The 14,530-nt window shown below is 56.8% G+C and overlaps 1 protein-coding gene across 19 annotated transcripts in view; it reads right to left on the bottom strand.

Moving 5' to 3' along the window:
- The window catches only part of NFYC (nuclear transcription factor Y subunit gamma), a 33,824-nt gene that overhangs the window by 18,945 nt on the left and 349 nt on the right, over positions 1-14,530 (bottom strand). For 2 of the 19 annotated variants that reach the window (XM_083809858.1, XM_083809863.1), the window contains exon 1: positions 12,326-12,508. The exons of 9 other annotated variants lie outside the window; for them this stretch is intronic. The gene's annotated coding sequence lies outside the window, so the exon portion shown is untranslated. Of the gene's footprint in view, positions 1-592; positions 794-12,325; positions 12,524-12,638; positions 12,661-14,530 lie in introns of those variants that run through there. 8 more of the 19 variants (XM_083809859.1, XM_083809857.1, XM_083809851.1 and 5 more) reach the window with 8 other exon arrangements.

Raw genomic sequence — 14,530 nt, 5'->3', positions numbered from 1 at the left:
CGAGCTCTGCCTCTCCGCAAGGAGTTACAGACCACGACCGTGCCCAGCCACAGCTCACACTCCGGTGCTCACCTGCTGTACAAGCATTTATTCTGGTGCTTGCTGCAGCCAACAACAGCGCGGGACGCGGCACCAAACTCCCCTCAAGGTGAAGCCAGAACGTCAACGTCAGCCTGATATTACTTCTAAAAACTGTAATTAAACAGTTTCTTCTGTGCCTGTTTGAAAGGTGTCCGGTTCGGTGGATCTGCACTGTTTTTAACGCACCGGCAGGATCCTGGCTCCAGCAAGATTCCCGAGGGGCCGCGCAGCGGGCAGATGTGCCCAACACACACTTATATCCAGGACGGGCCGAGGAGCAGAGCCCCGCGGGACAGGGCTGGCACCTCCCATGCACAGAGGCGTTGTGATGAACGCCAGAAGAGTCACCGCGTGCTTCTCTAGCGAGCGGCAGCGAGGAGCCCGTGGGTTACTGGCGTTAAACGCTCCCGGGGCCACCCGGAGCAGCTCTGAGGCCCCCCCGAACACGCTGTGAACAAACGAGGCATCTCTGCACAGCCTGCAGCGGCCGTAAGGGGAGCGGCGGCGTTACCTTTTCTGTAAAGATCACGAGACCCAGACAGCTGTGCACCACCACGCAACGGCAAAAGCTAAAGTCCAAAGCGAAGGCGATCCACGAAGTCCCGTCAGCGGATCAGAGACGAACGCTGGACGATTAATTAGCTCAGCACCTTCCGCAGCCTACGCTTTCCAAGGCAGAGTCTACGAAGAGTTGCATTTTTCTTTAATTAACCTGGGAAGGATGACAAGGAGGAGCGCAGAAGATCGTATTTTCAGCCTCGAGGCAAGAGTTCAAGAGAGGAAGGACGGCAGGCAAGGCTCCTACGGAAATCAGCGGCTGACAAGCTACTTGATGACTCTTCCACAACTATTTGCATGACAATACTACCCGCCCACAAACTAAGATATTTCAAGTATTTATAAGAAAATACAGGGAGATAAATATTCTACTGAAAATTTTAAATTGGCACTTGATTTCCCCCCCTTGATCTGCAGTGTCAAATACAGACAAAGCCTAGTTTAGGCAGATAAATAAAAGCTAATGCTTCAGATCTGCTCTGTACTGGCAATATTTCAACACTAACACTAGACAGGGGCTTTTCTGCAACTGGGGATGCGAATCATCCCGATGACAAGCCAAATCACTTTTCAAGGCTTTATTCAGAAATACAAATGACTTGCGTTCAACCCACTTAAACGCTCTGCCGGAGTACAATGCTCTACAAAACCCTCGGAAGCAACAGGTTAAAGAAAAGGAACAAAAGCTAATGGAGCAGAGGGGAAGAAAATGCCAGCATCATCGCAGCCGTACCCCCCACCACACACAAAGGGTAATTAAATATGTGGATTAAATACATGCCTCTGTTGTATTCAGCCAAACTTATGAAGAAGAGCTAGAAACGGTTTCATCTAATCACCTATAATTCGGAAATCCTCTCGATTAATCCAAAAAATTGCTATCTTTCAAGCAGACCCAGGCCTGATTTCAGAAGGCAGAACGAACAGCCCGATGCGTGACCAAGGGACAGCTGAGCCTCAGGTGACTGCTGAAGAGGATTGTCAGGAAATTGAGCAAGAGTAGCACCAAGAATCGCCAATAGGGTGATTTTTCTGGAAAAACTTATAGAAAAAATACCTATAGACACCAAAATAAAAGCCTGAGCATGTTAAAACTACTCAAAACACTACTCCAGAAATAAGCCCACATTAGGACATAGACAGATGCATAAATGACTTGGAGGATGCCATTAGAGGAAGACTGAAGAAAAACGAAATACCCAACATTTCACGCAAACCTACAGCGTTGGCTCCGTGGAACCAACTTGAATAACGAAAACATTCGTGCAGTTAGGAAAGTTCCTTCACCCAGGGGGAAACTGCTCGTGGTGCTGACTGAGGCACAGGAAAACAAGCAAAGCCCTAGGCCCAAGTCCCACAAAACACATTTAGGGTAAGAAACAAGGGCATAAGAAAGGAGGGGCTGGGATACAGCTGCTCTGACAGCACATGCCCCATTGGCACAGCCTGGAATACGCCCCGTGAAGGCGAGCATTTTGTTTCCAGACTCAGGAAAAAAGAAGCTGAAGGCCGAAATGCTGAGGCCTGGCCCCAAACCGCCCGGAGGTGCTCCCAGAGCCCAGCAGCCAGCACGTCCCAGAGCCACGCCATCCGCACTCGGCAATTCGAGCTCTTCTGCTCACCGGAGCACAACACCTTCCACAAACACTGAACTTGCAAAATCCTGGGGCAGCTGACGCGCTTAAGAAGCTCACTTCGCAGGAGCACAAAGCAACCATGAGGACACCGCCGGCGTCCACGGCTGTTTTCTTTTACACGAGATCCTCGTTGGGCTTTCTGTAGTGCCGCGGGAAGGGGGAAGCACTCGACGGAGCTGTCTCACCTGGGATGCCTACGATCTGCATGCTCCAGCAGGAAGCTTGTACTGAAAACCCGAGCCACAGCACGACCACGAATAAAGCCCAGAGCTCTGACCTCGCAGTTCCACCCGCAGCGAGCACCTGGAGGTGTTCGGCTGGAAAACCAGCGGCTGGGAAGAGCCCAGCAGAGGCAGCAGGGCAGGAGCCGACGGCCGCTGAACGTCCCTGGGCGAGCTGGGGAAGGGGAGCGGAGGAGAGCTCGGCCCCGCTTCGACCTGCCTCCTTTCAAGTCAGTCCCAGGCTGCCCCCAACTGAAATCAGCCGAGCCAAATTTGCTGGGCGGAGAGCAGACCGGAATGAAATTCATTCAAATGCCTCAAATGCAAACCGCGAGCGCCAGAGGGGAGCGCTGAAAAGCCCCGAGGCTGGCAGGGAAGGAGGCACCAACTCCAGAAGGCCATCGAGAACCGCGGGCCTGTGGTGGTAGCAGAGACGTCGGGTTCTTTGCATAGCAGTCACATTCCCAGGACCAGCTTTATGGGAAAGAGCCCGCTTTATGCAGAGGCACGATCCATCCAGAGGCCCCAAAAAGACGGCTAGATCTGAAGGAAGAGGCTGAAAAGCAACGAGATGGAAATTCGGACAAACGCTTTGCTTCAACATCCTTCAATTACAGCTACAAATATTTCTGAAAAATGCCACTGCAAAAAAAAAAAAAGAAAAAAAAAAGCCCCCCCGCAAGATTTTACCACCATTCAAATATAGAATGACCACCTCCACAGAGTGCTTAGAACCGCCGCCGCCACCTCCCCGAAAAACCACACTCCTCTTTAAGATGCACTTGGGTTTACATCATCTGCTAGCACGCAGAATTCACCAAAAAGGCTATATAAAGAAGTGGCGTTACAGAAAAGGAAAAGAGGCAGTTCAGTTCCTTTTTTATATTTTTTTTCTTTTTATTTTTTAAATATACCACCTTTAATAGCAAAGAGCAAGAAAACAACGTCACAGCGCCCAGCAAAAACCGAGCCCGGCAGTCTGAAGAATTAAACGTAGAGCCGCAGAGCTGAAAAGCGATTATCTAGAATAAACACTCAGTCCAGCACCCTGCGATACGTTCGGCCCGATGTGCCCGCAGAACTGTAGCGTTGTTTTGGGAGCCTGTCCCTTGATTAAAAAGTAAAATGTGCAGAGCCGCACTTGCATATCTGAAGAATGAGCTCCGTGTAGCAGCAAGAGGCAGACACCTGATCCTGCCAGGAGCAGGAGGAACAATCTAGCAACCAAGAACCAGTTTCACAAGAAGAACATACACAATTTCACGGGAGTTTAGCAACGCAATCCTTTAAATGCAAAGGAAGAGCCTTCGATGGATGACAAAGCCACGCAGCAGCACCCTCTGCGAGATACCGCTCTCGTTAGCGCAGTTACGGCGATCCGCAGCCCTGGCTCGAAGGAGCGGCGGAATGTAAAATGCAAAACATGAATGGGGTTTGAGATGGGCCACGACAACAACCGATGGCGTTGGCGACAACCGCAGCAGGTGAAGCCGTGCTGAGGCTGTCCCTGCGCACGACGTCGAGCCCCTCGCAAACGGATTTTAAAAGAAACCTTTGAGAAGTCACACCGATGGCCTACAGCTGCTCCCACAGACACCGCGCCTTGATTTTTCTCTGCTTCAGGACCCACCCAAGGCAACGCAGGTATTTTCAAATTCACGGCCGAGCCTCCCTTCGTGAAATAAGACCAAATTTATCGCACTTACAACTCCGAGCCGCGTGTTCCCCAGACAAAGGCCCAGGAGCTCAAGTACACCGCACGGCTGGAAATACACAGGTGCCAGAGCAACAACAACAGAGTTACTTTTACCTGCTTTGGGGGTATAAAAATATTGTTCGAGATCAACAGCTGCTTCTTCTTCCTGACTCTGCAGGCCTTGCCTGTGCAGTTACCTGAAATGGTTTTAACTAATGATGTAGTTGGGAAATTTGACCCACGGTGACAGCAGAGTTGACACCACAGGCGGGCAGATATTTCTGCCAAACCAGCGCCATGGATGCTGCCGTACCGATTTCTGCACCTCCCGTCCATCACAGCTCCAGCTTTGGTTAGCAAAGCGGCGAGGGCTGTGCCGACACACCACAGGGACGCACCTGGCTTCTGACACAGCAACGGGAGTGCCATGAAAATGAGACATCCTCGTGGCCACAGGGAACACCACCGCGGATGGGCACCCGACAGCGAGTCCTGCTCAGCAGGGAGCTCCCCAGCTAGGAAACACGGCGCTGCAGCCCCAAATCCTACTAAATTTGCTCCTACCAAATCCTGCTGAAGAGCCACGGGCTGCCCCCGGTGGCACGAGCCGAGCAGACCAAGCTTGAAGCCTTGCTGCGGAGGCGTAAAAAAAAGACAAGGAGCTGCAGCAGATGGGAGGATTGCTGCTGAGGTTGGTGTCTGGCCCTGCTGAGGCAAAAGGAAAGGCCCAAGCCCAGTGTGCCGGGGTCAGGGGCTAGGACAGGCGAGCTTCTGGGTCTCGATGTTTTGAGCAATTCCATGAGAAAAACCAGCGGATGTGCACCCTGGGAACTGGGCTTGGAGACCGCCAGGCCGGTGTGTGCTGCCACCTCTCCCACGTGCCAAGTGCCTTCCGAAAGGGGGAATCCTGAATCCTTTCAGCATGCGCATCCAGCCGAGCCTCCAGTTCCGACACGTCAACGAGGCAGCAGAGAAGAGACCTTGCCTAGAAAACACTGCCTGAACGAGGGCATGGGGGGACGCCGGGGGAAACCACATTCAAGGAGCTATATATAGCAGGGTTTGGAAACCAGATCCGCTGTGAACGAAAACCAGTATTCCACACCGTAACAAAAAGGAGGCAGAAGCCCACCAGGTAAGGAAGCAGACGTTACCGCCACCAAGATGCGCACAGCTTCTGCTGCGGTGCGGGATCAGAGCACCTCACACACCGACACGTTTAAGGCTGAGCGATCAAAACGCAGCAGTGCCAGCACCATTTCACTCTGTGGCACGCGCACTCCAGCTTGCTCATAGCTCTGACTACAACAGGAAACAAACTTCACCAGAAGCTGAACGGATTTGATGAACGCTTAGAACGGGAGAAACAGAGCGCTGGCAGCAGAAGGCAGCAGCGCGTTCCCTCCCCTGTGCCAGCACTGGGATCTGCCAGGGCGCATGGGCAACGGGACCAGGGCTTCTTCCCCTAAAACCACTCCCCTCATTTACCCCAGCTGGCCTAAGCAGCCTCTGACCTTCAGCCTCAATCTCCTTCGGATCCCCTTAACCATCCCATGTTTCTTCTTTGTTGTTTTTGCCCCCTGCGGCCTTACAATGTATTTACTGATCAAGCTTACGTTAACTAAGTAGTCGGATCCCAGCACCTTGTTAAATCGCTGCATTTTATGATGATTTTTTTTCAGATAAGCTTGGGGCAACATCCATCATGGCCAACGCCTACATGGGATTGTCCTAGAACTGCCTTCCCATCGTACATCCATCCCGACCTACATCCACCTTCGCCTCATTTGAAGGCAGCTCTGGAGAAAGCAGGGTGCTTTGTAAAACCGATCAACTCCCACCTTACGGGTACAAATTTATTTAGCTGCTTTCACCGTACACGAAACCCTCAGGCCACAATCCTTGAATTCCAGCCATAGACGAAGCGGTCCAGCTCCACCTCACCGTTACGATGTGGAAAACGCTCAGAAGATAACACAAAATTGACGGTGCCACTACAAGTACACCACAGTTACTTCAGCACGTCACAGCGGTGATGCTGCTGTCATTACAGTGTAAGAACTGCTATCGTTACACACGGGTAACAAATTACAAATAAAGTTAATGCTAAAATATGGGCCAAAATCGTTTACCCCAAAGATACAGGAACTCTCTTCTGCTCCTGTAAGACAGGAAATATCTCCGGCAGCCTTTCGGGTAGTGGGAGAAGCTTACAAGGTTCTGAAGCCCCGCTCTGGACGAAAACACAAACTTTTAACTTTCAAAGCAAATCCAAGAGGCTTTCTGCAAAACCAACACACTTCAAAATCCAAGTGCTTCCTCCCAGCGCGCCGTCACAAGAAGCTTCTGCAACTCCTCAGCTTTATTTCCAACCTCTCCCTTCTGCTGTATTACGCACACAGTCCCTGCGCACAGCTGGGACCCCAGCCCGCTGGTCCCGGCTGACGGGAGGATCATTCCAGGGCGCCGGACAAGGTGCACACTTGTAGATTTCTCTGGCGGTCAGGAGAGTCAAATCCCGGACTAAATTACCTGTGGAGGGTACCGAGTACTTCTTGCCTAAGGTTTTTAAGAGAAGGTTGCACAAACAAGTCAGGAAGGGCTCACGTCCAGTTGATCTTGCCTTGGGGCAGCAGCATAAACAGGATGACCTCTTCAGGTGTCTTCCAGCCCTTTCTTCTCGGAGCGCTTAGCAGTACATATTTTATCTTCAAAGCACCGTTTGAACGCTAACTCCCTAATGCCTCCAACACGTTACTTCTGGTCTCATTCCTCCGAGGCACAGCATTTGATTTTAAGCCCAAAGGAGCTGCAAAGCCGAGGAGAGGAGCCCGGATCGCCACCTCCAACACAGCTCCCTGAACCCACCACGCTGCGTCGGCAGCCAGCGGGGCCAAACCTGCTTTGCGACACCCGCTGCCCACCTGCCGCCACCAGCAGCACCGTGGGGCTTTGGGGCTTTTGCTGCTGCCACCCCTGCGCCCTCTCCAACCCCAGCACCAATCCTGCTCCTCCCTGCGGGAGGCGGCAAGCGCGAGGAACCAACCTGAATTCATTCATGCGAAGCAGAAACTGCCCCGATAACCTCTCCGATACCGGGTTCGATATGGAATTACAGCCCGGATCTTGCAGAGAGCTGCACCAAAGCACCACCAAGCCCAAACCTCCCGCCGGACGCAGCGCTGGCTGGGCAGGCTCGGCAGGAACGAGAACCGCCGCTGCAAACTGCTTCGGGGACACGGGACGAGGGAATAGCCTACAGCACCCAGAGAAAACGTGGTGAGCTCCGTACCTTCATGCAGGAGGCGGCGTGACCCAGCAGGTAAAGGCAATCGCTACGGCACACAATGGGACGCGGCAGCCTCAGGCAGGCCATTGTCAGTTGGCTTCGCTCCTTCAGGAGAACAAAAATCCCAGGAATTGTGCCCACTTTTATAAAACCTGAGGTTTCTCTTTGCAACGCACCAAGTACCTAACAGCACTGCTAAAAGCCCCCTGCCCGGTGGCAGTCCTCATTAAATCGTGCACAGAAAGACCGAAGACACACACAGGCTATTTTTAATTCTGGGCAGGGTTTTGTGCCTGCACATAAATACACCCGAGGCTTGTACGAGAAAGCCACGAGAAGGATGGCATGGCACAGAAACCACACTACAAATTGCGAGCTGGCCTCGCCACGGCGCTGCACCAAGCCAAAATAGAGGCTGCAAATATTAAACCACCAAAAAAAAAAAACCCAACGCCGGACTAGTTTTCTTTTAAAAGTTAAAGCAAACAAAATAATCTGAATTGCTGTTTGCACTGGTTATTTTACTTTCCTTTCTTCTTTGACTGAAAGAGCACAAGGGTCACACTTGATATTTGGTATTTCAACAGTTAAACATTATTAAATAGTTGCCCTTCGCAGCGCAATTTTGGCAGGCAGGCACACAGAGCAAGAAGCAAAGGAAGAAAATTCCCAGACAAATAATAACAAGTGTCTACGATGAACCCTGCTGGCTCTCCAGCTCCTAAATTAAACATCCAGCAGAAATGGAAAAGCTCTTTTAAGTGAAGAGCGTTCGAGTTAGGCGAGTCTGCTTCACACAACAACGCAGTTGGCACGCACCAGAACAAGGCTGCAGATCGGGTGCTTCGCTTCAGAGCCTCAGACCTCAAGGAACCTCGAGCAAAACCGTACTGCAGCCTCGTTCCTTTAAAAGATCTTACAAGCCACGCGCCTCACGATGCGCCTCCCGCTCCTGGAGCACGTACATTTTGTTTGCTCCCCTTTACCCGTAGTCTTAACGGGGATGCCACGGAAAACGTGACAACAAGCTCACCTCACCAAGTTTTACACTGCCTCGGCATTCAAGAGCTGCGTCTGCACCATCACGGAGCACACTGGGGGGAAACGTGGAGCAGCTCCTTGCTCTCGGCATCTCACCAGAGCCGTACTTTCCGGGGATGACGTTTCACGCCGCGGCACCAGCAGGCACTCACCGAACACACGTGCTTGTCGCACAGCCGGACGTATACGACACGAAGGCACGCGGCATACTAATAACCCGAAGCTGAAGTCAAGCAAAAATATTTCCAGAACCATTGGCACTGTTTTGGCACCAGCAGCGTTAAAGTGAAAGGCTTCATGTTGAGAAAGCCCTTCGAATATTTTGTAGCCCAGTGCCTGCTTTCAGCTTTTGGGGCACCTGCTCGGCATCCACCAACAGCCAGGTACCCCTTAAAGTCCCAATGGCTCCCCAAAGCTGCTCCATGGCAGCATTTTGGGTGCTATGAGCGGGGTCTCACCTGGCGTTTGGGTGGATTTGCCCATATTTTAGGCAACAGAAGTTCTGATCACATCACGCACACGTTTCTTCCACCGCTTTGTAGCGCAAGGAGGACGCCTGGTTAGCACGGATCGACCAGACACAGCCTGGGAATCTGCCGTTAAGCCGCAGTCCTGGAATATTCTGAATGATTTATAAATAACGCCGCATGAAATTACGAGCTTCTGTGCAGCGAGTCCTGTGAGTGCCCTCACATTTTCTCAGCCTTTCGATACCCCTCACGGTTTAAGTGGCTGAGGAAGCCGAACCGGGTGCTCGCTGGGCAGCAGCTGGATCGGAGGGCGGGTGTCACCCGACGCTGCGCCCACACGCGGGGGCTGCGGCACACCGAGGGCAAGGTCGTGCTTCGAGCTGAGCGCGGCCCCGAGCACCGCACCTTTCTGTGCTCTTCTGCTGCATTTCTAAGCTCGGCCACCGCCACGCTGCTGGAGAGGGAAGAGGGCAAGGCAGAAAGCGCGATTAAAAACGCACCGCGGCAGCTCCAGCCGCGGATACAACCTACACAACACGAATGAGAACCGTGAGTTATTCGCAAAAGCTTTACAGCAGAGCGAGAGGCTGTGCCAGCCGTAACCGGGCACATCTGCTGAGAACCTTGTTAGGCCTCATAGAAAATTAAGTGAGCATACAGCTTTCAGGGGCTGCAGGGTCATCAGGACGCTCAGTGTTCCTATTTCCCTCCTTACTCAATTTTATGAGTTAAATCATCAAATGGCATCTTGCAAAATTAAAAACAACTACTGACGTAGACACAAGCACAAGCCTTCTGCCGCCCGAGATCAGAAAACCTCGCCTCAGTGAAGCACAGCCCACGCTGCTCAGTGGGCAGGCAGGATGGGGCGCGCGGGCCTTCTTGTTTTTAAACGATCCCATGCTATAAACATGCAAATCTTCTGGGTCACCTTCAGCGAACGAAGGAGACGACTGAAAGTGACCCACTTCGATTCACCAGGAAGTGACCGAACACGACAGCAAGCCGGAGGCAGCGGAAGAAAATCCCCCAAGTGAGATCTCAGCACACAGAAATATTTTTGTTGCGAAGAAAAAACACAACACACAACAAAAAAAACTTCCTGGAGCTCCTGGGGAGCTTTGGCAGCGATCCTGAGGGTTGATCCTGCAGCCGGTGCCCCTTGTAACAGTCGCTACGGTTTTCTGACACTCGAAGGCACACAGTAAATTGCCCTTTATTTTTTTTTATTTTTTTTTTTTTTACCAAAATGGTAAGGGAAGAGTTTAAGTGGACAACCATCCAAATTTAATTCACTTACGACACCGGCAGCCTGATATGCCCTGGAATTAGGAAACCGCTTCACATGCCCACGCTACTGGAATGCGGATGTCTCGACATCCCAGAAACGCAGGACCCTGGTCCGATTTAAAACCAAAGCAAGAAGGAACTCTGCTCTGGCTGAAAGGTGGCCTCCTGCGGGCGCCACCTCCTTCCCACTCGCCCACCGCCAGGAACATCCCACTGGGAACTCCTCCTCCAAACCTTTGCTGCTTGCGGCCAAGGCAGCATAAAAAATAAGCAGGGAGAAGTCCCTCAAAGAAAACCAAGAACCTGGCTCCTGAGCCTGCTCGCAGCGGGGCACGGGCAGCACACCAACCCCGCCGAGCAGAGCGAGGGGGGTACGGGGACCTTCCTCTCCCTTACGGGGCTACGAGAAAGTCAGCAACTCGCGGAGTTTGTTACCAAATCCCTTCCCAAGCTTCGTGGCTCTCCTGCTGCTTTTCACCTGTGAAGATCCGGCAGCACCTTTCCTCACACCCGCGTTGCCTTCTGCAAGCTCCAGCAGTGAAACGTGGTTAATGCTGGCCGTAACGAGGACTTCTGCAGGATTTTTGATTTCCACGAAGGCAGCCACACGTCCCCTCGCTTTCTGCTACCCTTCAAAGGCACGCAGCAGCCGAGCGCGCCCTCGTTTCAAGGAAAAACACCTTAAAACGTCTCCTTTCTGCTTGAACGGTGCTGGCGATGAGCTCCATCCCCACAGCACGTCCTGCGCCTCTGCCCGACGGCCTGCCGCAGAACTCGCCGCTACCGGGGCGTCCTGGCGAAAGCACCGCCGCCAGCAGACCGCTTACGGCAACGGGGGTTTCACTCTGCCCTTCTCGGATCTGAAACCGGCGCCGCACAACGAAAGCCACAGAGCCCGGCCCGCGACAAGGTGACGCCGTTTGCCGGTCTCAATTCGGATTGAGACAGCCGAAACGACGCCCGAGGGCTGCCACAGCTCGGGGGGCTCCCGGGTTGAATCCGGCGCCGAGAGGCAGCCCCCAGCTCGCAGCGGGCGGCGCCGTGCCAGGCGGGCTCAGCACCCGCGCTTGTTTCTCTGCCGAGCCTCCAGCAAGGTGCCGGGCAGCGCCAGCACCCCCAGCTCCCAAGGCGGCAGCTTTAAGGCCGACCACCGGCAGGTGTGGGGAAGGAAAAGGCCCGGGAGCAGGGCTGCGAGTGCCTGCGGCACGTCACGGGGCTCGTTCGGCGCGGCAAGGGCACCCGGCACCCCCATCCACGACCAGGCCATGAGGAACCCCTGCCCCGTGCCCCGACCCCCGGCAGCAAACCCCGTCCGTTCCCACCTGCGGGCGATCCCCGTGCCCCCGGTGCCCCGGGGCGCAGCGCCGTTTCCTCACCTCTTTTTTTTTTTTTTTTTTATTTATTCCCTGCCGAAGTGCCGCCGACAAACTTCGTCCTTCCCCCCGGGGGGGCCGTGCAGCCTCAAGGTCACCGGTGCCGCCGAGGGGGCGGCCTGGCGCTGCTCCCCTCCCGCTGCGGGGGCCCGGCCCGGCCCGCGGGGCCCCCGGAGGGGGTTGGAGGGGAGGGGGGGGGAGCTCGGGGGCTGCCGCTGAAGCCCCGGTTGCCGCCGGCCGGGCCCCGGGAGCCGTTCGCCGGCCCGGCCGTGCTGCGGCACCCGGTGACCTTCAGCGGGGAGCCGCACAGCGGGGCTGCGGCCGCTCGCTGCGGGCCCTACCGGGGGACCGCGGCCCCGCCGCCACCCCCCCCCCCGCGATGCTCCGGTTCTACCGGGATGCTCCGGTTCTGTCCGGGAGGCCGGACACCGCCGGCGGGGCCCCCCCGCGGCTGGGCGGCGGCACCGGGAAAGGCGCTGCCGGTTGCTGCCCCCCCCATCTCCGCGCCCCCCCTCCCCCTCCCGTTACCGGCCCCGGGGGGCGCAGGGCGCGGCCGGGCAACCCCCCCCCACCGGTCCCCACCGGGGGCTCGGCCTCGGGCCCCGCCGCCCCCCGCCTCAACCCCGCCGCCGCCCCGCCCCGCGCCCCCCGCCGCCGTGCTCGCCTTACCGGGCCGCGGGAGGCTCGGGGCCCGATCGCCGCCGCGCAGGGAACGGCGGCGGCGCGACGCGGGGGGTGCCGGTGGTGCCCGCCATGGCTTCGTCTTTGAGCTGACCCCTGCCCGCCGCCGCTCCGCGTCCCCGCCGCACCGGGGCCGCCGGCCCCTTTAAGGGCCGCCGCTCAGCCTACCCTGCTGCGCCCGCCCAGCCCGCGCCGCGCGCGCCCATTGGCTGAGAGCCGCCGGGGGGAGCCGCGGCCCCGCGCTCCCATTGGCTGCCGCCGGCGGCGCAGCCCGGCCGCCCGCTTCCTGTTTTCAAGTTACCTTGAGAGGCGGCGCAGGGGTCAGAGCGGAGCCCGCCCGCGGCCCCTCGGCGGCGCGACCCCGCCCCTCGGCTCCTATTGGCCGTCCGGCTCCCGGCCAGGCACGCGGAGGGGGCGGGGCGAGGCCGCCGATTGGCCCGCGCGGCTGTCGCTCAGGGGGGCTTATCCCCCCCCGCCCCTTCCAGCGGCGCGTCCCGGGGCGCGGGGTCAGGGCCGGGGGGGGGGGGCAAAAATTAATAAATTAAATAAATATAATAAATAGAATACAAAAATATATATTAAAAAATTTAAAAAATAAAAATACAAACATAAAAATATCAATATAAAATATGAATATAAAAATAAAATAAAATTGAACGGAAATAAAATATAAAAATTATATTAAAAGAAAATAAAATATAAAAAATAAATAAAATAAAACACAGTAAAAGCTGCTTCCCAGGCTGCTCCCTGCCTCACTGGGGCTGCCCTGCAGCCCCCCGGCAGCACACGGGCCCAGACATGGGTACCAATACGACTGATTATTATTATTATTATTGTTATTGTTACTAATTATTATTATTATTTGATTTCTGGAGTGGCGGCGGGCAGCTGAGCTCCAGAACCACCCCAATCCCACGCCAAGTGCCTCACGAGGCTACGGGGAGGCGCGTGGGAGGCAATCGGTCCCGCGCCGTCAGGCGGGGCTCTCAGGGGAGAGCGGCAGCGACGTTACCGGGGTGGCACAAGGCGCACGGCACCGAACACGGGGCATCTCCCGGAGGCGCGAAGCCACCGGGGAACCGGCCGGCACCGCGGGGCCAGCGCCCGCCTCAAGGTCACGCAGCTGCCCGGGAGCCGGCCGCACCCCCTCAGCGCCCCGTCCCCACTTGGGGTACGGAGCCCCGCGAGGCGCCGCGCTCTGCTTCGCCCAGAGCTCCACATTCCTCCCAGCTACCCCTGCATCCTCCACCTGCTGTGCTCGGCAGCCCAAGGTCACGGGCACCCGCCAGCGCCCCAGGCGAGCCCTGCTGACGGAGGCACGAGCAGCAGGAGGATGCCCGACGGCAGCGGGGTTACCCCGGGGTGCGTCTGCCCCTGACCAACGCCCGGAGGCCGGCATCAGGACGCGGCAAACGCGGCCCCAGTCCGAGCAGCCTGGGCCCAAAACCTCCCCTCGTCTACACAGGGCAGAGCCCAGCCTGCCAAAGGACCCAGCGGGGCCGAGGGGACGGCGGCGAGTCACGGCTGGCAGCTCGAGGTCCGATTTCTGGACGCGGGGCCGGGGGATTAACCCCGTGCCCGCAGCCCGCTGGGCTCGGCGGCTGCGACTCCATCCCAACCGCGAAGCCCGTCACGGCCCCGGGCCCCGGCCCGGCAGCTGCCAACCGCGGCCTCGTGCTGCCCGCGGCGCTGCACCGGCAGGGCCCGGGAGGGAACGGGGAGGAACCGGGGCCGGGGCCCGAGCAGCTCCCGCCCGCCCCCGCCCTGTTCTTGTCCCCGGGCCGCCCTCGGGCCTTGCCCCGCCTCAGGGCAGCGCCGCGGCCTGCAGGCCCCTCACCCCCCCGGGCCTAACGCCGCGCACCGGGAGGCCTCGGGCCGTTACCGGGCTTTAGCCTCTCCCTCTGGGAGACCCCCCCAGGGAGGCTTCCGGGGCAGAAACTGCCCCAAAAAGACACGGAAAGGGCCAAAAACACCGCGCACCACCCCACCCCCGGTGCCCCTCCCCCGCCTCTCCCGGTCCCCCCCCCCCCCGCCGCCCCCAGCCCCGCGCACGGCCCCGGCTTCCTGCCCCCTCCCCTCCCGCCCGGCGCGCGCGCGGCAGCCAACCAGCGCCTCGCTCCCCCGCGGCAGCCAATGAGCGCCGAGCTCCCCTCGCCCGCCTCCACCCCCGCGAGCCAATCAGTGGGCGCG

This window comes from Anser anser (assembly GCF_964211835.1).
Source record: "Anser anser genome assembly, chromosome: 24".
Classification (NCBI taxonomy): Eukaryota; Metazoa; Chordata; class Aves; order Anseriformes; family Anatidae; genus Anser; species Anser anser.
Note: the sequence above shows the minus strand (reverse complement) of the source record. Positions and strands in the feature narration are given on the sequence as shown.